Source organism: Fukomys damarensis, unplaced genomic scaffold (assembly GCF_012274545.1).
Source record: "Fukomys damarensis isolate Sample0158 unplaced genomic scaffold, DMR_v1.0_HiC HiC_scaffold_34, whole genome shotgun sequence".
Classification (NCBI taxonomy): Eukaryota; Metazoa; Chordata; class Mammalia; order Rodentia; family Bathyergidae; genus Fukomys; species Fukomys damarensis.
Window position 1 is genome coordinate 17,114,972 of NW_022900946.1, and position 24,219 is coordinate 17,139,190.

Consider the following 24,219-nt stretch of genomic DNA (forward strand, 5'->3'; position numbering starts at 1 on the left):
TTGTGATAAATCAATGGGTTCTGGGTTGCAGTTTGGGCACTTGGTCTCTAAAAGTTACACCATCAGTGATCTAGAGCTATACTTCCAGGATGTCACCAGTCACCTGCAACTACTTAAATTTTAAGGAGTTGCAATCTGATGAAGTTTAAAATTCATTTCCTTAGTAGCATTGCCTTGAGTCTCAGAGGGTAATAGCCTCCTGTGGTTGTCAGGGATCTCATTAGGTGCTGAAAATCCGGAACATTTCCATCACTGAAGAAAGTTCTCCTGGACAGTGCTATTCTAGAAGTTTTTTTTCTCCAAATATTTACAAAGGACTGGCATGTAATATGCTAGGAAATGCCAAGTATGTAGTATGAAGTATGCTCTTGAAATGCCCCCCAGGCTGGGGATGTCACAAGGGTATAGTAATGATGACACACTGTAAAACAAATGCTCCAGTGGGAAAACCTACTTTTTAACCCTTTTTTTATTATCAAAAATAAATTAGAAAGTTCTTTCATTTTTTTTTTGTCTGAAAGAGGCAAAAAGCATATAGAAAAGCAAAGTCAAACAGAGAGGATAACAAAATCAAATGCTAAACGGATGGGAAGATTCCTAATTCTTTCCCCCACACCCCCACACACATGTAAAATTTTGCAATAATGAGAGATATACACAAATATTTGACAAGCAGTACTTGCTTTATATTTGGTTTCCAGTGATTGACAGAGTACATTTTGCCATATGCAAAATTCTTTTATTTTTTCCTTCAAGTGAACAGTTTATTTGGAATCAAATGAGGGTATGGAATGTGATACAGTAAAAGTTAAGACATTCAAAATGGGCGTAATGGTTCTACTCACACAAAAATGTAATTTCACTTTAAAAGTTCTGAGGTTGGACTGAGGTATATATTGTTTAAACCAAATCCAAACTCTTATTCCATGTAACCCTGTATATTCTGTGTCTTCAACATCCACTTTTCCTACTCACATGTTGTACCATCATAGGGTGAATTCAGAGCCCATGTGAAACAAATTATTCTAGACTTCAATGTCTTTGTGAGCACTATTCTTTTTTCTCTTTTTTCTTTCTTTCTTTCTCTCTCTCTTTCTTCCTTCCTTCCTTCCTTTTCTTTTTTTGTGAAACTGAAGATTGAATCCAGAGCCTTTGCACTGAGCTATAAACCCAACCCTTTAAAAAAAAATTGTTTTGACACAAGGCCTCATTCACTGCCCAAGCTGGGCTCAAATTTGTGATCCTCCTACCTCAGCCTCACAGAGTTCTGGAATCACAGGTGTGTGCCGTCACACCAGGCTGTCAGAGTACCCTATATTTTTAGTGATAATATTTATAGTCTCTAATTTTTTGCTCTCCCCCCACCCATGCCATATCCACGTAGAACGTAAGTTACATGGAGGCAGAGACTTTTTCTCTCTTATTTCCTGCTGCTGACACTCAATAAATATTTGTGGGGGAACCAAGTCAATAAAAAGAAAATAAACACTGGAGAAAAGAGTGTTGCTTGCTAAGCTGGCTTGCCGTACTCACAAACAGAAAGAGAAATGGACTACCAGGTACTGCCTGATGCCAGTACTCTGAACATATACTGGGAAAAGATAACCTCTTTAGAAAACAGTGCTGCAAAACCTGGTTATACACATGCAGAACAATGAATCTAGACCCATTTCTCATTATGTACTAAACTAAAATCAAAATAGATCAAAGTATTAAAACAGAAACATTATAATTTGCTGGGAAATAAAATAGGTAAAATTGTTAAAGACATAAGCTTCAGCAAAAATTTTCTGCACAGATCCCCAATTGCATGAGAAATAACATCAAGATTCAACAAATGGTATTACATCTAATTAAATGGTTCTCAGCAGCGGGAAAAACCAAAATGTGAAGAGACAATCAATAAAATGGGACATATTTTTACCAGTTACATTTCAGACAGAGGATAATATTGAGAATATATAAATAACTCAACAAATTAAACCTCCCAAAGATAAAAGAACCGATCAAAAAAATGAAAAACTGAAGTGAATAGATAATTCTCAGAATAGGCCCAAATGTCCAATAAAAACCAGAAAACATGCTCAACGCCTCTGGCAATTAGAAACATGCAAATTCAGGCAACACTGACATTCCACCTTATAACAGAAAGAATGGCTGTCCTAAAGAAATCAAATAATAACAGATGATGATGAAACTACCGGGAAAAGAAACCCTTCTACATTGCTAGTAAGAATATAAACTAGTGAAATCCCTATGAAAACCAATATGGAGATTCTTCAAAAAACTTAAATTAAAAATTCCATTTGACCCACCTATTCTCCTTCTAAGTATCTTCCTGAAAGAGTTACAGACCTCATATAACAGTGATACGTGCACATCCATGTTCACATGCACAACTCGCAATAGCTAAATCTTGGAAGCTGTTCGCATGTCCAACAGCAGATGTAGTAAAATGCGTGCACCTAGAGACCGTAATGTTAAGGGAAGCAAGTGAGACACAAAAGCTTAAGTATTGATAATTTCTCTTAAAGAAGAAATACGAAACTTAAAACTTAAATAAGAAACTTTAAAGTACAATTAAAGAAAAATAAAAACTACAAATAAAATTTTCAACAAAATAAAATATAATAGGAAACAAGGAGATAGAGCTTTTGCCAATGGGAAGGGGACCAAGCGATGGGCAGAGGGGAGAAGAGAACCAGAGGGGAAGCAGGGAAGGAAAGAATTAGGATGCGTCATGGACTCGCATCAACTTCCGGTGACGAATGCAGCCGTTATGTACCGCAAACACGTACGAACAGAAATAAAAGTTAGAGAAGACTTAAAAGTATTTTAGTTTTCCATTTAGAACTGGCATTTCTAAAGTTCTCAGGCTTTACTGTGTGTGCACGTGTGCGCACATGTGTGTGTGCGTGTGTGTGTGAAGCTAGCATAAAACTCAAGATAGTTTGAATGCTTTTAAATACGGCCGCATTTGTCTTCCAGCTGCTATCATAAACATAAGAGGAAGAGGGCACTTGGGAGGCGGAGGCAGGAGGATCAAGACCAGCCTGGGCTACATAATGAGTCACAGGTCAGTCTCAACTACATAGTCATAGTGAGACCCTGTCTCAAAAAAAAAAAAAAAAAAAAAAAAAGAGATGACGAGGTCCAGGATTCAATCCCCGGTACAAATACATAAATAAATAAATGAGATGAAGAGTCAAGAAGCTCAAGGGGGAGTCTTAGGGCATTGAGAGTTTAAGGTAATTAGGGAAGATTTATCTTTCCTTCAATAATGCGAAGGCTGGCTGGGAGACAGGAAAATGTGCGTGTGTGTGTGTGTGTGTGTGTGTATGTGTGTGTAATTTCAAATCACACTATAAGTGAGTAATCAAGTCACTCCATTGTAGATTACATGATTCACAGCATCTAGACATCATTAACACCCACTACCTTGTGTTTCTGATAGCCATGGTAAAGGATCTTCTGATGCAACTTTGTTTAAACAGCATCAATAGTTACAAACATAAGAAAAATGCAAACATGTAATACAGGTCCTTTTACATGGTAGGCACTAAAATATAAGAATTAAATATATGAATTTCAGAAGATCTTTCGTGATTCCCACTCATTTCTGTGTACACATATTTAAGAATTTAGCGCTTGTGCACAATCTGTCTGCTTTATTGAATGATAACGTGGTATCAGGCTTGGCTCAGGGATTTAGCTCAGTGGTTCCACCACCTACCTCACAAGCTCAAGGACCCAAGTTCGACCCCCAGCACAAAAGAAAAAGTGTCATCAGGCTTAACATGACCAATGTTTGAATGAAAACTACATTATAAAGCAGACATAATACTTTGATGTGATTGGACAGAAAATGGAAAACATAATTTAAGACAGTATAAAATAAGGTAGTTGTTGATAAGTTATAATCAATAATAGTCAATTAGTTTACTCAGAAATTGCCTTCAGATAATCTAATTCCCTGTGTCACTAAAGCCCAAGTGAGGCAGGTTTGTGGGTTGACCAGAATTCACACACACACACACCACAGGGTTTCTGGAGTCTCTACAAATAACTTAGAGGCTTGGGGCTAGGTAGTAATGCTTGATGGTTCAACAGCTGGAATCAAGAATCTGGATTAAATGAATTGATCTCCACCTAGTAAGTAGTTACTAGTGATGAAACACCAGTCTCTACCTTGACCCTTACTCTGGTCAATGGTTTTATCAACGACTTCACTTCCCACTAACCAGAGACAACTGTGATAAACCATTTCTGATGAAGTCATGTCTTCAACTAATAATTATTGAATTTTTCCTATGTGAACAATGGGCTAAGAATCTTTAAGAATACAAAACTAATTTGGTAGTTTCTGCCCTGAAGAAGCTCAGTTTAGGGATGGGCTGCACAGTGCTCTACCATTTTTAAAATCCTCATCACGCAGTCTTCATGTATTTAGGACCTCAGCAAATTCCTGCTTGACAAGCATGAGATATTGTCCTCCAACCTCCCACTTGCATAGTTATGTGTTCTAAGACATTTCTCTCTGCTCCCCCAACCTCATTCTGGAGTTTTCCACTTTTCTTTCAGGTCTCAGCTTAGATGTTATCTTTCCAGAAATTCTCTTTGGCTCTACCCACTCCAGAAAAGGAGATGAGCCCTTCTCTTTGTTTCCACAACATCTGTAGTAACAGCTGGTTCTTATTTTTCAATCTCTTGTTTACTTGCCTGTCTCCTTGACTTTCTGTGCACCCTTGTGTCAGGGTCTTTGTCTTACCTCGCTGGCTGCATTTCTAGAATTCAGCCTACTGAATAACAAACTACAGGGTCCCAAAACAAATCACCTGATATCAAGTATAGTGCGGTTCTCACTCTGCAGCTTGGTGAAATAATTTCCATAGTTTCTTCCACCTCTAAGATATTTTTAAAGATGATAGCCTAGAGTTTCAATGCTTAAATAAAGTGACCGTCACTGAATAACTTGTAGAGGGGTCACATTGTTTAGCCATAAACTAACTGAATATCTAAACTTTGTATTCTTACAGGTAAGCGAATTATAATCCCATTGTTTATGGTATTACATTCAACTTAGTACTACTTAGGAATGTTCAGCTTCCAAGTAAGCCTTGGTAACAATTTACTGTGCAAAAACTAATACTGACACGTGACAAGTTTACTCGAGACTAAAGGGCATCATTCGTGCTAGAAGTCTGAATTCTATGCAACAGAACAAATGTAATCCACCATCACCATGTATGATGTTCTTTGTGATTTATTTTATTACTCTTGCATTGTTTCATCTAGCTCTAATTCTATGTAATTTGAATTATAGTTACCTACATTCACAAAGATGAAAACAGATATCAGAACGCTATGTTAATTTTCTAAGGTGACTCTGATAGCAGGAGATACCTTGGACATCCAATTCTGACATGTTCCTTTTAATTTGTACACTGTATTTCCCCTTAGCATCTGAGAAACCGAGAAGGAGAAGACTTCAACAGTGGTGACTGAAAGCGAAAAACACAGTGAAGACTGAAATTTAAAAATTATTACAGTAGCACACTCATTGCCATTAGTGCGCCTCAAAATACTCCCCTTTGTTTTGCTACATCCTTTCCCACAGTTCTTGCCACCTTCTGAAGCAGTGTTGCAAGTTCTCTTTCATGAGTGTCTTCAATTGCACTGCGCTGGCTGCTTTAATTTCATGCATCAATTGAAAACCAATTGAAAATTTCATGCTTAGGGAAGAACCAGATCTGGTGAATAAGGTGGGTGAAGGTACACTATGATTTTAGACTTCGTTTTATTTTTATTAGTACATATTTGCAACTCAAAATGATTACACCCATTGTGGGGAGTTGGTCATGTACAAAACACATATTAATTCATTTCTTGTACCCTTCTTTTCCTCCTCCTGTTCCTCTGCTCTCCCTCAATCTCTTGGTCCTTTTCCCATTTGAAAAAGTTCTAACGCCTTGTTTTTATTATCCTTTTTATTTTATTTTTAAATATATTTGTATTTTGCCCTTTTCAAGTAAGAGGAACCATTGGCTATTTAAATACATGTGTCTTATTCATCTCATTTAATATAATGATTTCAAGGTACATCTATTTTCCCACAAATGACTCACATTCACCCTTCCTTACGGCACAGTAGTACTCCATGGTATACAAATACCACATTTTTGATCCAATCATTTGCTGATGAGTATATAGACTGCTTCCAAGTTTTGGCTATCATGAGTTGTACTGCTATAATCATGGGTTTGTGGGCATTTCTGTCTATATTTCACTATATGTTTTACTCACCCTTTGTAAAGACACTCAGGAAAGAAGACTTCCAGAACTACTTCGGAAAGCAACAAAAACAATGTGATTCGTGTGTCTGAATTGAGAGTGGATTGATGGCAACGTGTTTTTTACCGTGATAAATTTTAAAATGTAAGCATTCATTGTACAATTTGATTACACCTTATATAAGTGATCTCTTCAGAAAAAAAAAAAGCTTAGGGCCAATTCTCTGAATCATTTATCTCTTGGGACTTATTAAACAGATTACATTTTCTTCAATCATTCTTCAAATGTTTTGTTCACTTGCCTCCTTCACTTCTAAAAGCAAGTACAGATCCACCATTTATAATGAGGCTGAATTCACTGTGATAAATAAGGCATTGTCTGCACAGGTTGTGCTAGGTTTTTTAAAAAAGATAATATTCTCTACCCAATGAATAGATAATTTAATTTGAAAATGTGAAGCTGTTAGCCTGAATGCTCAGTTTGGTATTTCCTTACTAGTTAGAGAAAAATGCCCCAGTCAATTTTCAGGCAGGGCAGGGTAGGAGGACACCCATTAAAGTTCATTCTTGACCAGGGGCCTGACCTACACCATCTCACCCCGTGCTGATGGCACTTTCTCCAGTTAAAATCTCAGACCCTCTCTGCGAAGTAAGAATTCCAGGCCTCTCCATCAAGATTATTATTGTTGTTGTTCAAACATAAACCTTGTAAAGAAAGAGAGGAGTTTGATCTTTCTACTCCAGGGCATAATTTCACTTGATTTTTAGCAAATCAGTCAATGAAACCACGTTTATAGTAGGCCAAGGTGGAGCTGAAGTTTACACTAAATTATCCAGGAGACTGACAATTCCTTCTAAAAGGATTCATTTCCTGACATTTTGTATACCACCCAGTCTGAGAAAACTGTTGTCCAAATTGGTGTCTTAAATTCTTTTTAAAATGTAGATACAGTTCCTAGATATCCAAATATCACTGGTTCTAATAGTAAAGTCAAAGGTAGGTGATATGCGGAAGTCCGCAGTCTGCCTTAAACAAGTTTAAGACCATCTCAGTTTCCTTTCCAATTTCCATCCAGCAAAGGTGGGGAACACATCTTCCAGCAGTGTAATGCTCTTATCCAGACTCAAAAAATTGCCTGTTAACAGTACTAACAATTTGCTTTCTGCTTAAAGATGTGGGTTCATTAGAGACTATTCATAAAACAACAGGTAATAATTCAGAGAATATCAGCCTTCCATATTAGTGTATTTTCCTACAGTCTCCTTAACAGTGCAGATCCTTTCTACCATTTTCTCCTTTAGTGACAGGAACATCACGCTGAATTTGAATTCTCTTAGCAACGTGCTCTGAACCTTTTGCTGGATCACTGACCTTTCCTTGCTCAATTTATTGTAATATCCTTAAGACTACACATTCAAAAATTCCAGAGGCCTTGATATAAAATATCTTCTCAATTAATATTCGATGAATAAACTAACATGAATTAAAATACAAATTGTAGTGTAGTGTTATTTTGTACTTGGTTTCATTCGTTTTGTTGTTGTTGTTACAGGCTAGTTGACTAAATTTCAGTTTTTATTATTATAAACAACCTTGTAACAAACATCTTCGTAGTCAGATCTTTGCACACATTTCTCATTATCCTTCAGAATCATTTTCATGGCACAAATTTAGTCAACTAAAAGTGATTCACTCGTTGCATCAATTAAAGGTTGTTATCAACCCTGGAAATTCTAACAAAAGCCCAGAGAAAGTGGGGAAATAAGAGATGGTCTCGAAACTTGGTTTGTAAAACAATTAAACACTGACACAGAAAAATGGAACAATACTCAACAGTGAACCACTGTTGGATACACAGAAGCTGAAAATGCACACCATGCAAGTGCCCCCCCACCTCCCTCCTCTTCCCGACGCCCCCAGGAGCTGACATAGCCTAAAAGGAAGGAGTTTTGGTGGAGAGATCATTAGCAAAACAGGAATGGGTGATGGCAATGCCACTGATTCTATGACAAAGGGGGCAAAAGACAATGCACTCCTGGGCCTTAACTAAATAAGAATATCATGTTTCTGGCCTAATGTCTCACTTTTCCAATCTTATCAACCTCCAAAACCAGGTACATCACTAGAGCCAGGATTCCCTCACCATAACGTGTTCAAGAATAAACTACATGGCAAAATAAAACTGCTAAGAATCACCACAGAAGAGCAGGAGGCAGACAAACTCCTGGACCCTTAGTCTAGCACTTACAAAAACATGATTTTTGTTTTCTTTCACACCTCACCTACTCCTTCTCTTAACAGTGACTTCGGTTCAACCTTATCGCCAAGCTGGGATGCTTGTGCAGAATGGGGGTGCTAAATTGCGGGGAGAAGCTGGACCCCCAAGGCCAAAATGTTTGCATGGGAAAAGAAAACCAAGGTCAATAAACATGACCAGAGTTTAGCTCACACCCACAGCCTCATGAAAGCTGGCTTCTTTCCTGTGCTAAACAGCCAGCCTGATATCTCTCTTCCCATCAGTGCTGTGCCTTGCTCTTCCCTTCACAATTAAAAGCTTTGCTTGCTTAAAACTCCCTGGCTGGGTTCCATTTCCACTGCCTCTGCCCAGAGGATCGTGCATGTCCAGTATTAATTGTATTGCCTGCCAACTTTCCTTCCCACAGAACCTAACCCAGATCCCTGCTTCACAAGAGAAACCCGAACCAGCAAGAGAGATGCCCTGCTCTGTGACAATCAAGGCAGTTCATCATTATTTGGAGACATACTAGTTAAAGACGAATTTTTCTACAGCCAGGTATGTGTTGCCTCTCTGTAATCCCAGCACTCTAGGAGGCTGAGGTAGGAGTATTGCTTCTTCATGCCCAGCCTAGGAAACTTAAATGAAGCCCAGTCTCAAAATGCAAAATAAATAAAAGGGGATGTAGCTCAGTGTAAAGGATCTAAGTTCAATCCCCAGTCCAGAAAGAAGTTATTTTCTAGTAAAAACAAATGAACAACAAAAGAGCAAAAAAACAAAACAAAAGGTCTTCCCTTTTCAAACTTTTCCTTTGCTCCCTGAGCATATATACCTTCAGTCAAGACATTCTATTAGGAAAAGGTTTCTTATCCGATTAGGGTGAAACACAGCCAGAATGAAGTATTTTTTGCTTTTCTAAGATTATAGCTCCTCTTTCTCCTTACTGCTAGATGGAAAGGTATATGAAGAGGCTCTCTGGCAGGCAATGTGAGCATTTGATATAAAATTGCTTTTATTTCTGTTAAAACTTATAGAATTAACAGTGTACTTTCCTCCTGATGCATTTTACAATCAAAGAAGCACTGTGTTATAGGACAGTCTGGGGATGTTTTGGAACATGGTGATACTTTGTTTTGAATGCTATTTAAATTGCTCTAAAATATTTCAGGCTGGACTCTCATGTCAATTAATCAGTGCCAGGACTCTGTCTAACATTTTGCTACAAACTGGGTTCAATTGTAATTTGTCAACTCCAACACCCGTTGCTATGATAAATAGCTACGGTCTGGTTAATCTTTTGAACATAATAGCATTCTGCTACTTTGATAAATCTATTATGTCGTGGTTTACATATGCTTTGAGGAAAATTTTTATTGGGACATTTTACACTAAATTATTTCCAGTCTACACTAACAAAGCAAGTACAGGGCTGATCCAGACAGTAGTTACCCTTGATCTCAGTGACATCAAGCTGCCTTAGCCCTTAAAAGTCATAAGAAGTCACAATGATGACTCTAAAGATGAATTCCATAGTTTGAAAATCATGGATACACATTGAATTACATGTGCATTTACTTAACTTTCCACATTCTGATTTTTTTTCCCCATTGGTATGAGGAAGATAGTACTTTCTCAAAGGTGGAAAGGTGAAATATAATACAGCACAGTGCTTGGCACAATAAGGGGAAAAAAGTGTTAAGTCCTCGATGTCATTATGATTATTCACTAAAATTTCCTTAGCGTAAATACTAATACAGTATATTTTCCATAATATCAAGTCTATACTATAATGTACACATTTATACGGTGAGGTGCAAAATAAATAAAACTTGCGAAGGAAGCCAGCTGTCAGTGGCAGGGAGGTCTGGGCGTCCGGGCTTTAGTGGGTGCCTCGAGGTGCCCTGTCACGCAAACTGGTGGATGGGCCTTCAGGAACGGGCCCTGCCTGACCTCACGCAGCCTCTCAAGCTGCCTACAGAGTGTCCCTCCGGGTCTTCACACACATAGGATGCTTAGCGTGGGGTTAGTGCATGGGCTGCAGCTTTTGCCTGTATGTTCTCAAAAAGATACTTTCACCTCTGGCAGCTTTGAAGGAATCCAGATCGCTTTACGTATAATAGCTCTGAATGAGGGCAACAGCTAAAAGCAGGCGAGAGAAGAAAGAAGATTGAAGTGGAAAGGGTGACAAGTGGTGCTTTGTAATAATAGAAAAGTAATGCTATCAGGGAAAAAAAAGTCTCCAGTACTATATTTATAGCAGAGCGATTAAAAGTTGTTTTTCGTTTTAGTCTTTAAGTTCTAATTCCTTAATGAAAAATAGTCGCAGTGCTCCATGATAAAAAAGTGAAATAATACAATGCCCTGCTGACTTAGAGATAAATGAAACATCAAAACTGTGGTAAATATTTAAGGTATTCCGACAGGTTATCTTGGTATTAAAACATTCCATTTCTCCCCCGATCTCTCCCTTCCTCCCTCTCCCTCGCCCATTTCTATGTTTCTCTTCAAAATCATTCTCTATATTACAGCATGCTTCTAGATAGTAAAGTAGTTGAGGGCAAACTACAGAGGGAACATTGGTATTGGGATTACTGTGGGAGAGGGGAAAAATGGGGCCACAAAAGGTGCTTTAATTGTCCTTGTGAAAAAAAAAGAGCTAACATCATAAATAATCCGTGGGGAAGGATCCTCCGCCAGAGTTTTTGAAAAATAATTCTCAAGATGACTTTGCTTTCACAAATGAATTTAACTCCACTTTAACTGAACTTTTTCAGGGAGATAATTATATCCAACACCATTTATGCAATGTGGATCGAGGATATTGAGCTGGGGAGGGTCAGCAGTGCGGTTCTCGAAATTGATCTTTGTGAGCCAGGTGAGGATGCTGACGTGAAACCCTGTGCAGAGACCCCTAGAAAGGCTGTAGCTGCCCAAGTGCTGACTTTTGCAATCAATTTCTGCCCAAAACAAAGTGCTACCTTTCCGTCAAGTGAAATAATATATCTTTGCACATTGAAAATATTTAGGGAAACTGTGGATGTCTTTAGCTTTTTATTCTGCAGGGTGGTATATATGCAAAGTATGAACTACCTAGGAACCACTGGGTACCCATAGACAGCTAACCTGTACAAATCACTGCAAACCAACTCCGGCTCCAAAAGGAATGATTCTCTTCTCCTTCAGTAATTAAGCATTCAAACCAGTAAACAGCTTGGTTGGAATGATTTTATGACAAATGACCGAGAGCATATCAACCGTAAAACTCAGCTCTGCAAAAATCCCTCAAGCCCAGGAAAGTCAATCAATGTAGAGCAGGCAGCAATGGCAGCATTCTTTCAGTCCGTGCCACATAAATCCAAGGGGGCTGGAATTGCTCCACTAACTTTGACACAGGAAACGAGAAAGGAGGGGGCAGGCAGGCTCAGAGGAGACCAGGAAAAAGAAAAAGAAAAAAGAAAAAGCTAAGAGCATCTTGCCTCCTTTTCGAGCTGTGCTGCTTCCACTTAAACAGATTGAGGAAGACCCCAAGTTGCACTGCTTCTATGAAGGCAGATATAACCAGTATTTAAAGGGGAGAAACAGGCAAAGAGACCCAGGTTAGGCATCTGGAGGAAGGGGACTGGGTTACGGCAAGACGACTATGCTGCCAATCTGATCCCCAATACATCTTTGAATAGAACAGTGGCTGCTAAATGCAAGCACATGGCTTTTACCTCAGTCTAAGAGCTACTAATATGACTGTCAATGTTTTTATTAGATATCCCAACATTTTATAATGAAATCTTTCAAAGATACAACAAAGATGATATAACTTTACCACAAACACCCACTTAACTAGCCTGTGTATCCTATTGGCTTTTTGCTGTTGTTGTTGTTTAGCTTGTTTTAAAACATACTTTGTAAAAAACATGTAAAATAAAATTATTTTAAATGAAGGCATAAAACAATGGGCACATGCAATGTTTTGATACAGGTAGGCACTGTGCAATGTTTAATTCAGACTAAGAATATTTCCTCAAATATTTATCATATTTTATGTTTAAAAATATCAACAGTCCTTTCCTCTGCCTTTTAAAAATATATAGTACTTTCTCATGAGAGACACCTCAGTGTGCAACAGCATATCAGAAGTTCTTACCTCCATCTCACTCTGAGTATCCACTGATCAAATCTTCTGCATCCTTTCCTCCTTCCTAGACTGTCCACCCTTTAGTGCCCACCATTCTCTCAACTTCTATCAAATCTACTTTCTTAGAGGCTGCGTATGAGTAAGATCATGTAGTGTTCATCTTTCTGTGTGTGATTTCTTTCACTGAACTCAACAATCTCCACTTTCATCTACATGATCACATTTTTCCTTTCTTGCTTCACCTGAGATCTTTCCAGCTGCCCTTTGTATATCTCCACAACTTATTTTTATTGAATCTCAAAGTACATTTGGGGCATCATTAAAGACCCTCTACATACTTTAGCATGCAAGATATTAACTTAATGGCCAGGGTGAAATAGTTAAAATAACATTTGCACACACTTCCAAAAACAACGCACACTTTACTTTTAGAAATATGCATTTCTGTCTCCAAAGTAATCAAACAAATGTGTTATATATCTATGGCCTATAAACACGTTGGCAACTGGGAGTTGAAGATTCTGTGAAAGAATTGAAAAAATAAAACACAAGATTTCTATAAAATAGTGAGCTGAGAAACTGAGAAAGAAGATAGAATCCGATGCAGGGAAAAAGAGGGTAGCACTTAGAGTAGAAAACACATAAATAAAGCTTGATGATCTCATTACCAGCTTGAAAGGGTGAAAGTCAGGAAGCAGCCATAAGATGAAGGGAGGAAGGCAAGTCCAGAAACAAGATAAATTCTCATATGGCATGAAAGGAACACACACAGATATTTGTGTTATACTTGCTACTCGTATTTCAAGTCAGAAACATGGATGGAAACTATGGCACAATGCTATGAAAAGCCTGAGAAGTTTACAGAACTCAGGTTAGAGCATCATCCTATGCTTCGGGAATGTGCCAATTCATTTCCAAAGGTGGACAAACATGAAAAGAACTCAGCATCCAGCCAACAACAAGGTCTTGCTCTGGGGGGTGCCATTTTGGATCTCTACATGTTTGAGAAACGAGGTCCTCACTTCTTTGCAGCCAGACTCTTTGTTCATTCTCCCTACTTTTCTTATATGGATGAAGGATATTAATCAGACTGCAATTGTACCATTTCACAATAATGTTTGCATCATCCTATGCTTCGGGAATGTGCCAATTCATTTCCAAAGGTGGACAAACATGAAAAGAACTCAGCATCCAGCCAACAACAAGGTCTTGCTCTGGGGGGTGCCATTTTGGATCTCTACATGTTTGAGAAACGAGGTCCTCACTTCTTTGCAGCCAGACTCTTTGTTCATTCTCCCTACTTTTCTTATATGGATGAAGGATATTAATCAGACTGCAATTGTACCATTTCATCCAATAATGTTGGTCATTGGAGGGTTGGAGCACATCCAAATCTCATTTCAATCTGTCACTTCAATGTTATAAATGACAAATCAATATTTTTAATATTTTTCTATCTTAATGTTTTCTGATGGAATAGAGCCAGCACACCTTGCAAGAAATATGCAGATCACTTAGGCTACACTTTGAACATCGTGGGACGCCAAACATTTATTTCATGGTACATGCAGGTCACCACAGTAGATGGACGCTCTGCGGGAGGGAGAGAAATTAGCACCTTTCTAACATTGAAAGCAGTGGTGACTTGTTACTGAGCCACCTATTCCAACTGGGATCCTATTAAAGAGCTTGATGTGAGCGCAAGGACATAAAATCTCAATTAAAAATATTGTTTGTTAAAGCCTGGACTCACGCTGGCACCCGTGGAAATTTCATATGAACCAGCAGCACATCCCCATCTAAAATTCAATTATGGAAGTCCAAGATTGTAGCTGGTCCGAGACAGCTTTGTTATGAAAATAATAACAAGTGGGTTGCAATAATCACCCATTCTTCATGAGATCAGGGGGGCAGTAAACAGCGTAGGCTCAACCCCCGGAATTGTTGCTCCCGGCTTTATCAGCTCATACATTTTAAGCAGCAAGCTGAAGATAACCGGTGAACTAAACAAATGAGTCATTGTTATTGGCTGTCTTTGCCACTTTATGCATTCTGAAACATGGAAAGTTCAAAACTCCAAAAACAGATATACAGAGCAAGTACCACGCAGTCTACATTTGTAGTGCTTTATCCAGGTACTTATACCATTAGCATTTCGCTTCAGTGTGAGGCAAATAGTTGTCGTCAGATGAAACCCAACATAGCAAATCAGGATGTTTTCAGGCACCAATGGATAAATTTCCAAAGGCAGGGACTGTTTACCTTCAGATAACTTCCTAAGTTTCTCCTCTGCTGCAACTTCTGAAGAACTCTTGCATCCACTCAGAGCTCTAGCATTGGCCAGTGTCATTTGCTGTACTTCTGCAATGCTTTTCCTTAGCTACCTCCTCCCTACCCATTCTATGGCCAATAAAGAGAATTTTTGATAATATCCATCAAGGTTTGACATTGTCATACTGAAAAATTTCATTTGCTCCCAATATATGCTGAATAAAATATAAGTGTGTGACACAAGAAGGCTCTAAAATACCTGGCTTTTGTCTTCCTATCCAAGCCCATTTCCTACCCCACCTAACACCCTCTACTTTTCCCCTTAGATCTTCTTCCCATGAGGGAGATGCTTCCCTCCTTGGAGGCTCTTTCCCTCTATTTAGCCAGTAAACCTTCATGTTTCTTGGATCTTTGCTTAAAGGGATCCTTCTCACACAGCTTGTGTCCGGCTGGCTGATCTGAAGCAAACACTACTCTATCTCTCATCATCCTTCACTATGTCAGTGCTCCGGTTACTTCATCACACGCATCCTCTTTGGCATTCTTTGTTATTATTTGTTGACATTTCTCCAGTTTCCAGCACTGAAATAATGAGTCCCTGAAGCAAGGGTCCCTCTGTTACACACCACCTTCTCCCCCTGCAGACAGTACGATCCCTACAACACCAAAACATAATGACTGGATGAGTGAGTGAATGAAAGAATGTCCTGTCCCCAACACCTCAGCAAGCACCACTTCTTATTAGATCTACATATTTGTTTCATATCCCGCATGGGGATGGGCAAAGTTCACATTTAGAGGCCATACTCTGGTCACCGATTTATTTTAACATTCTTTCACGTCAGACAAAATACTGGAGACATCACATCAAGAAACATGCCACAAAATATTAACTTGAGTAAAAAAGTATTTTAGCAATCTGAAAATACAAATTACTCCGAAGTTAGCCTGGTTTCAGCGCCTGCTGCTATTTTAAGCCTGGCTCCAATTAAATGCCTAAATGCCATAATATTGCAACTCTCACCAAGCTCCTCTCCTTGGCACATTATTAAAACCAAGAGGTGCTGCAAGGCTATGAGAATTATTCAATACAAATGACTTAACAGCTATTGATAAATTTGCCTTTAACAAATGCCCTCTGGTAGCACCCAGGATTCAATAGTTTTCGTTTTGTTTTGTTTTCCCTTCTCTGGATCCCATTTTACTTTCTCCAGCACACCACTCAATGCAAATGCAACACCTGCAGTTCTGGCAGTAACAGAAAGATCATAACCTTATACACCTCAACTGAAATCTTAATGTTAGCCCCTAGGTGATAGCTGCATCAATTTCAAAGATGTCCTTCCAACTCAAGGCTATAAGAGAGGAAAATTCATAAAACTCAGAGAGCACATTCTTTTCATTTGGGTGACTACTAACTCCTCAACACTCAGACAGTCAGCTCAGCCCTTATTATATTCTGAGGATGTAGAGAAAGAGAAGTCATTCAGAAATGTGTTTCTTGCTGACGATTATTCCAAGGGAGACAGCATGAGGAAATGAAAACATTTTACATTGCATTCTTCAGTGATTTTAATCATAAGGCTACTCTGTGGACAGTGAAAACCTTGGCAAGTCACTGTTATTCTTAAGCAAGAATTTGTGCGCTGCAACTCTGTAGACTATCGCTACTGAAGTCACAGATTCGTTACCTCCTGATATGCTGATTGGGAAAGAGACCCCAGGAGATGATGAATAGACACAAGGTCAGTACACTGCGCAACGAAGGAAAGGGGGGAAGAACTTTGAAACCAGGTTGGCTGTCCTTCGGGTGTGTGATCAGGGGCAGGGTTTGTTCAAACTCCCTGGACCTCAGTATCCCCATCTGTAAACTGGATAAAATGTAAGTCCCATCTCCCAAGATGGTGCTGAGTATAAAGCCCCTAAGTAACAGTGAGAAGAGCTAACATACATGGAGTGCTTCCTGGAGGAGGGTCTTAGAGTTCACTGTGGACCACACCCAGCACAAAATGTCACGCATGTGTTTCTGTTCTACTCCTGCACTGGGTGGATGGTTGCTGACCCACAGTACCAGTGAGGAACCAGATTAGGAGGACATGACAACTTGACCAATGAATATCTTACATTATATACATAGCACAGCCATGACCCACATCCAGCTCTGGTCTCCCTAGTATCTGCTAAATAGACACTGGCCTCCGCTGCTTTTGCTCAGCTGCAGAGAGAAACATTAGCCTATTCGCGAATAACCAGATAAACTCCTCCTCTCTTACACTCACATGGTATTTTACTCTTTCCTCTCAAAAACTATTGATGTCATAATTGTTTTCTGTGGTCCATGTTCTTCCTTAGACAATCAGGCACCTTGCCAAGTTTTGTTCACTGCTGAAACTCTGACATCTAAATGGTATTCAGTAAAAATCATACTGAATAAAGGATGAAAATAAGATAAACTAGTACAAACTGGCAATTCTTTGTATATTTAAACCAAGTTTATATCTTACACCCTTCAAACAATATTACAAACATCATGCATACACACACACATACACACACACACATATTTAAATAGATATTTCTGTACATGTAGAGAGAGGAAAAAGGAAGAGGAGAGGACAGAGAAATAGAGGAGAGGAAAGGAAAAAAGTGAGGAAGGAAGAGGAAAGCAGAGGGGAAGAAAAGCGAGAGGAGAGGAGAGGGAAACAAAAGGAGGTTGAATATCTTGGTATTTATGCACAGCATGTTACCAAAACCATAATGGCATTCAATTAAATAGGCATTTATTGCCTAATTGAGATGCTAGTAAATCACATCATAAACAACATTTTGAAAAGATCCTACCAGATAATAATTGGACACACAAGTTCAGTTCCTACAAGAAAGTCTCAGCAAACTGGTACCATACAAAAGTGTCACTACTGGTGGGAAAATCCATCAATTCACTCAACTGAAGTCTTGTACTCTCTATGTATTTTAAAAGGGAAGGGAGTTAGGAAACACAATCCAATCCTCATGATGCTGGAGCTGATGGAGTGTTATGTTTTCTTTACCAGCTTTACACCTGTGAAGCTATGAGATATGGATTGCCCGTGAAAATTTTATGTTGGAAAGATGACTTCAGATAGTGAGTAGGGGCTGGGAATAAGTCGGGACTCACACATATCAGGGCTTGGAGGTTGACAACTCCCAGCAACCTACTCACAAGAGCTAATATCTTTGAGGGAGTTAGTACCCACAACATGTATTTCCGCTTGGGCAAAAGAGGTGGGGAGCAGAGTGACAGTTTGCTGCAGAATGATCCAGCAACTTTCTTTTTAAAGAAATGACATCTACAATTTCTAAGAAGATGCTAAAAGTACCACTTTCATGAGTGATCCTGAACAATGCATCAACTTGCCCCCTATGCATTCCAGGTGACCAGGTACTAAACTAGGGAGGTCGTGGAGTATTCTCTCCCCCATTAGGCACATTCCATAGACTCTCTCTGTGGCAGTGCATTCTGAGATCTCCAAGAGCACGCTGTGGGCTGACAGTTCAGAAACCTATGGGGAAAATGCCTGTAGATGAGAACCATGCTGTAGGGAAAGATGGAAATCGAGTTTGTGTGTAAGGGAAATACCTGCTTGAGTTTTACAAAGTACTCTGAGAAGATGGCTAGGTGATGGCATTCCTAGAGTTACCATCAATATTTTTTGTTTGTTTGTTTGTTTGCTTGTTGTTGTTTTATTTTGTTGTTTGGGGGTGGTTTTTTTGGGGGGGTACTGGGGATTGAACTTAGGACCTTGTGCTTGCAAAGCAGGCGGTGGCACTACTGAGCTAAGTCCCCCACCCATATATCAATATTTGAATTACTATGTTTCCGAAAATCCCATATGACAATGCAGACCAGGAAGAACTGTGATATCTGGGTCATATATGTCAATATATCTCTTTCCTATCCTATTTGTATTTTGTAGAATGACAGGCCTAAGGTAGAAATTCAAAATTAATTTAAAAATGGTTAAGGATGAGTAAGTCAACAAAAGCACCATGATATTGATTATTGTAGCTATATGTTAAATCTGGAAACCATATTAATCTGCCCCAAATGTTTTCTTCTTTTCAAAGATATGGCTACATTGGGTTATTTGCATTTCCATGTGAAATTTAGAATCAACTTGGCAATTTGATTTGATAAGAATTGTACTGAGTTTGTAGATCAAGTCAGAAAGAATCTTTCCTCCTGTGCAAGTGATATTTGCACATATGCTGACTTAGGGATTCGTTGATTTCTCTCTTTCAGCATGTAGTACTTGTATCTTTTGTCAGATTGGTCTAAGTATTTTACTTTTTAACAAGTTATTACAAATGGTATTTTAAATTTCACTTTCTAATCTTCCTGATTTATAGAAGTACAACTGACATATTGGTATTAATATACATATATAGATACTACGTAGTTTTTAGTCTCACTAGTGTTCTTAAAGGTGACATCTAATCTTTGGCATAGGCGATTATTCCATGGATGAAAGTTATCTTACTTCTTCCTTGCCAAAGCAGATACACTTTACATATTTTTGTAGTTTTACTGTATTGAGGAAAAACATGGGATAGAAGTGGTGAAAGTAGACATCCTTGCCCTATTTCTGATATTTGAAGGAAACACCGGTATTTCCCTGTCAAACACAGTGCCAGCTGATGTTTGTACAGCTGGCCTTTATCATGCTAAGACATGTGTTTATGTTTATGCTATGGTGAGGGGTCTTAATTAGGAATGAATGTTGGATGTTTGTCAAATGCCTCTTCTATATCTACTAAAATAATCACATGGTTTCACTAATTCATCATCATCATCATCCTGGGGATCAAACTCAGGACCTTGAGCTTGCAAGGAAGGCAGAAGCACCACTGAGCTAAATCCCTGGCCATGGTTTCACATTTTTTGTTTACTTTAGTAATAAATAAAGTACCTTCAAAGTTTTGGAATGAAATCAGTTTTTATGCATTAGGAGCATGCTTTTATACTAATGGATTTGATTTATGAACTTTTTGTTTAGAACTTTTATGTGAGTGTGTAGATTTTTGTTTAGGATTTTACATGAGTGATATCACTCTATGGTTTTTAGGTACATTTTTTGCTGGCTTTGGTATCAGAGAATGAGTGGTGAAGTACTGATTCCTTTTCAATTTTCTAAAAGATAATTGTGTATGATACATCAATGAAGTAATCTAGGTTTGGAATTGTCTTTCTCTGTGAGAAATGTTTTCCTATAGATGTAATTTATTCAACAGATACCAGGAAATTCAGGTGATCTATTGCTTTTTGAGTGAGCTCATTTAGTTTGTCCATTTCAAGGAATCTGTCAATTAATGCATAAATATTGATTTCATGGAATAAAAATATTTATGATATCACCTTACCATCATTTGAATAGCTCCAGATTTTATAACACTCATTTCTGGACTCTTTCCCTTTTGTTTCTGATACTAGTAATTTGTATTTTAGCTCTTCTTCCTTAAGTCAAGCTAGTTTTGTTGATTTTATTGATTTTTCTCAAAGACGGTGTTTGGTTTCAATGATTTTCTCCATTTCAGGCTTCTCTTCTATTTTATTGATTTCCACTTTGATCCTTGCTTCTACTGAATTTGAGTTTGACTTGATTCTTCTTTACCAATGAAGTAATGGATTTAAAATCTTTTATTTTTTCTGACTCTAATATGGCCAGTTAATGCTATGAATTTTTCTCTCTACACTGTTCAGTGACATCACAAAAAACCTGGCATACAGATTATTTTCATTAAACATTTCCTTTGGTACTCATTTGTTATGTAAAAGTATGTTGCTTACTTCCCCAGTGTTAAGACATTTCACTTTCACCTTTTTATTATTTCTAATTTGATTCCATTGTGGGAAGGGAATATGGTCTGATCTCAAGTCTCTTAAATTCATAAATTTTTAATAGTGCAGTCCAGAAGAGAATTTCTCTTGGGCCCTATATTTTATTCACTCTAACAGTCTCTGCCTCTTTACTGAGTATATTTAGGTCCCTCATATTTAATGCTATTATTGACAGGGTTACGTTTAAATCTGTGATCTATTTGTGTTCTATTTCTCTTATCTGTTCTTTGTTTCTCTTTCCTCCTTTTCTGTCTACTATTAGATTGATTCCATTGTGATATTTTTGTAGCATTTTATTTTGAAATTTTTATATATTCACATGGTTACAATGACAACATAAGGAGTTCTTCCCCATCTAATTGGTAACATCAATAACCCATTTGCTACATCTTATGATTCTATAGTATAATATCATAACCAGGTATTGGCATTGATACAAGTCAATATAGATTTATGCCTTTTTTATCCTGGGTAGACCCCCCCCGCCTCATTTTTGGTTTTTGTTTTTTTGCCACAAGGTCTGTCTATGTAGCTCAGGCTGGCTTCAAATTCAGTTCAATCCTCCTGCCTTAGCCTCCTGAGTTCTGGGATTACAGGTGTGCACCACTAAAAAAAAACTTGGAGATTTTTGTTTTGTTTTTTTTTTTTTTGGAGACAGGTTCTTGCTGCATAGTTCTGGCCAGCTTTGTACTCATTATAGAGCCCAGGCTGTCCTCAAACTTGTAGAAATCCTCCCACCTCAGCCTCCTGAGTGCTGGGATAATAGACATGTGCCACCATACCCAGCAAGCATGCATGGATTTCTGAACCCACTGCAATCAAGACTCAGAGCTGATACTTCCCTTACGCTATGCCTTTTGGTCACATATATCTCTTCTTTGGCCACAAGGCTGGCAATAACTAATATATCCTCCATCTTTATGGTTCTGTCACTTTAAGGATGTTATGCAGAAGAATTATGCAGTATGTGACCTTTTAATATTTCATTTGTCACCCAATGTAATGTGTTTGATAATCATTAAAGTCATGTTCTATAGTTGAGTTTTAAAATGTTGAGTAGTTCAGAGTATAAGTGTTCCAAATTTGTTTCATCATCCACTGTGATAGAGGTTTTGAGTTTCTGACCTGTATAAATACAAACTTGTAAGAATTGTGAAGATGTGTGTGTGTGTGTGTGTGTGTGTGTGTATACCCGTGTTGTGTGTAGACATACATTTTCAGTTTTCTGGGACAAAAGCCTAGAAGAGTGATTGTTGGATCATGTGGTAAATGTATGTTTATTTTCTCTAAGAAACTGTCAGACTATTTCCCAAAAAAGCTGCCTCACATTACATTCCCACCGGCGTGCATGAGAGATCTAGATACTCTGCATCCTTTGTACGGATGCAGCATTGCCCCTATTTTTAATTGTATCTGATATGTGTATAATGATACCTCGTTACTTTCTTAATTTACATTGCTCCAATAGCTAGTGATGTTGAACATCTTTTTACATGCTTATTTGCATCCATACATCCTCTTTGGTGAAGTGTCTCAAGTCTATTCTAGTTAGATTTGTTTGAATTCTTCATCTTTTAAAAATAGACAGATAAAAATTGTATACATTTATTCTGTACGACACAATGTTTTGAAATATGTATACATCGTGGAATAGCTCAAATGAGTTAACATGTGCTAATTTACGTACTTATTCCTTTCTTGTATGAGAACACTTAAAATTCACTGTTAGTGATTTTTAATGATATAATACATTGTTTTGATATACACTGCTATTAACTACAATCATGTCTACAATATTTTTTACCTTATTCCTCCTATTTCACTAATACTTTGTATCATTTCAACAACACCTCCCCAAACTCCTGCTTCTCCAGGTTCTAGGACCCAGCCTCTCCATCTTTATATAATTGACATTGGTTCTTCACAAGATATCGTAATTTAAAGACTTTTCTTCCAGTTTGTAGCTGTCTTTCCAATATTGCAACACAGTTGTTCACAAGATACAGGTTTTCAATTTTTATGAAGTCCAATTTATCACACTGTTTTCTCTTATAGATTTTTGGTGTCATGTCACCAACCTCTAGGACCTATGGGTTTTTTCTGATGCTATCATATAAAAGTTTTATAGTTCTATAGCTTCCATTCAATCTGTGATACAATTTGATTTAAATTTTTATTAGATGCAAAATTTAGATCAAGATTTATTATCATCATCATCATCATCATCATTGTGCCTATGACTAAGTAGTTGTTACAGTACCATTCGTGGGAAAGGCTATCTTTCCTCCATTTAAATTCTTTGAACCACTGTCACAAATCAATTGGCCATTCTTACATGAAGCTATTACTATTTTTTTCTATTCTGTTCCAATTATCTCAGTATTTACCTCTCAGCAAATATCCCAGTCATGATTACTGCAGCCACAAACTGTTTTAAAACAATACAGAGTTTCTCCCACTTTACTTTTCAAAATTGTTTAAGCATTCTTATTTTATTTTATTTTCCATTCAAATTTTGAAATATTATTATCTATGTCTACAAAAATGTCTTGCTGGGATTTTGATAGGAATTCCTCTAAGCCTGTGTGTCAATTTGAGGAAAATAGACATTGTTAGCATGTGGAGTCTTTCAATCCATAAATATGGTATGCTTGTCCATTTATTTACAACTTTGACTTCTTTCAACATCATTTGGTAATTTTAAGGGCCCAAGTCCTGTAGTGTACTGCTGCATACACACCTATATATTTCATTATTTTGAGTGATATTCAGCAGATGACATTACATTTTTAAGTTCAGTTTCACTGGCCTATTGCAAGAATCAGACACAAAGATGGTTTTTGTAAAATGATCCCACATTCTGAAAATTGTCCAGGCTAACTTGTTAGTGTCTCTCCCCACCCGCTCTCCGTAGCTGCATCTGTAGATATATTGCTACATATCTATATCTATACCTGTATCATCCATAATTTCTTCACATATGATATGTACATTTTTATTTGTCTCTGTACGTTGTAAAGAACTTCCATACTAAGTTGAATAAAAGTCATGTACCTTACCCAGTGTTATGGAGAAAGCACTCAGTTGTACTATTAAATACAAGATTAGCTGTAGGCTTTTTGCATATTTATTTTTATTAAATTAAGAAAGTTGCTCTCTGTTCTGGCAGTTCTGGTGGGACCCAAAGTTTTCCAAATGCGTTTTCTACATCAACTGAAAGACCAATTTTTCTTCTTTCATCTATCAATATAGTAAATTACCTTGATTTTATTTTTTAAATTAATGTATTTATTTGGCACCAGGGATCAAACTCGGGTCCTTGCACTTGCGAGGCAGGAGGCAAAACCACTGAACTAAATCCCTGGCCCTTTTTTTAAGGAACAGTTCACTTTTTTTTTTTTTTTTTTTTTTTTT

General features: G+C 37.8%; 1 protein-coding gene across 4 annotated transcripts in view; it reads right to left on the reverse strand.

The window, feature by feature from the left end:
* Rbfox1 (RNA binding fox-1 homolog 1) overlaps window positions 1-24,219 on the reverse strand; it is a 1,859,632-nt gene that overhangs the window by 784,981 nt on the left and 1,050,432 nt on the right. The gene's annotated exons all lie outside the window — the stretch shown is intronic.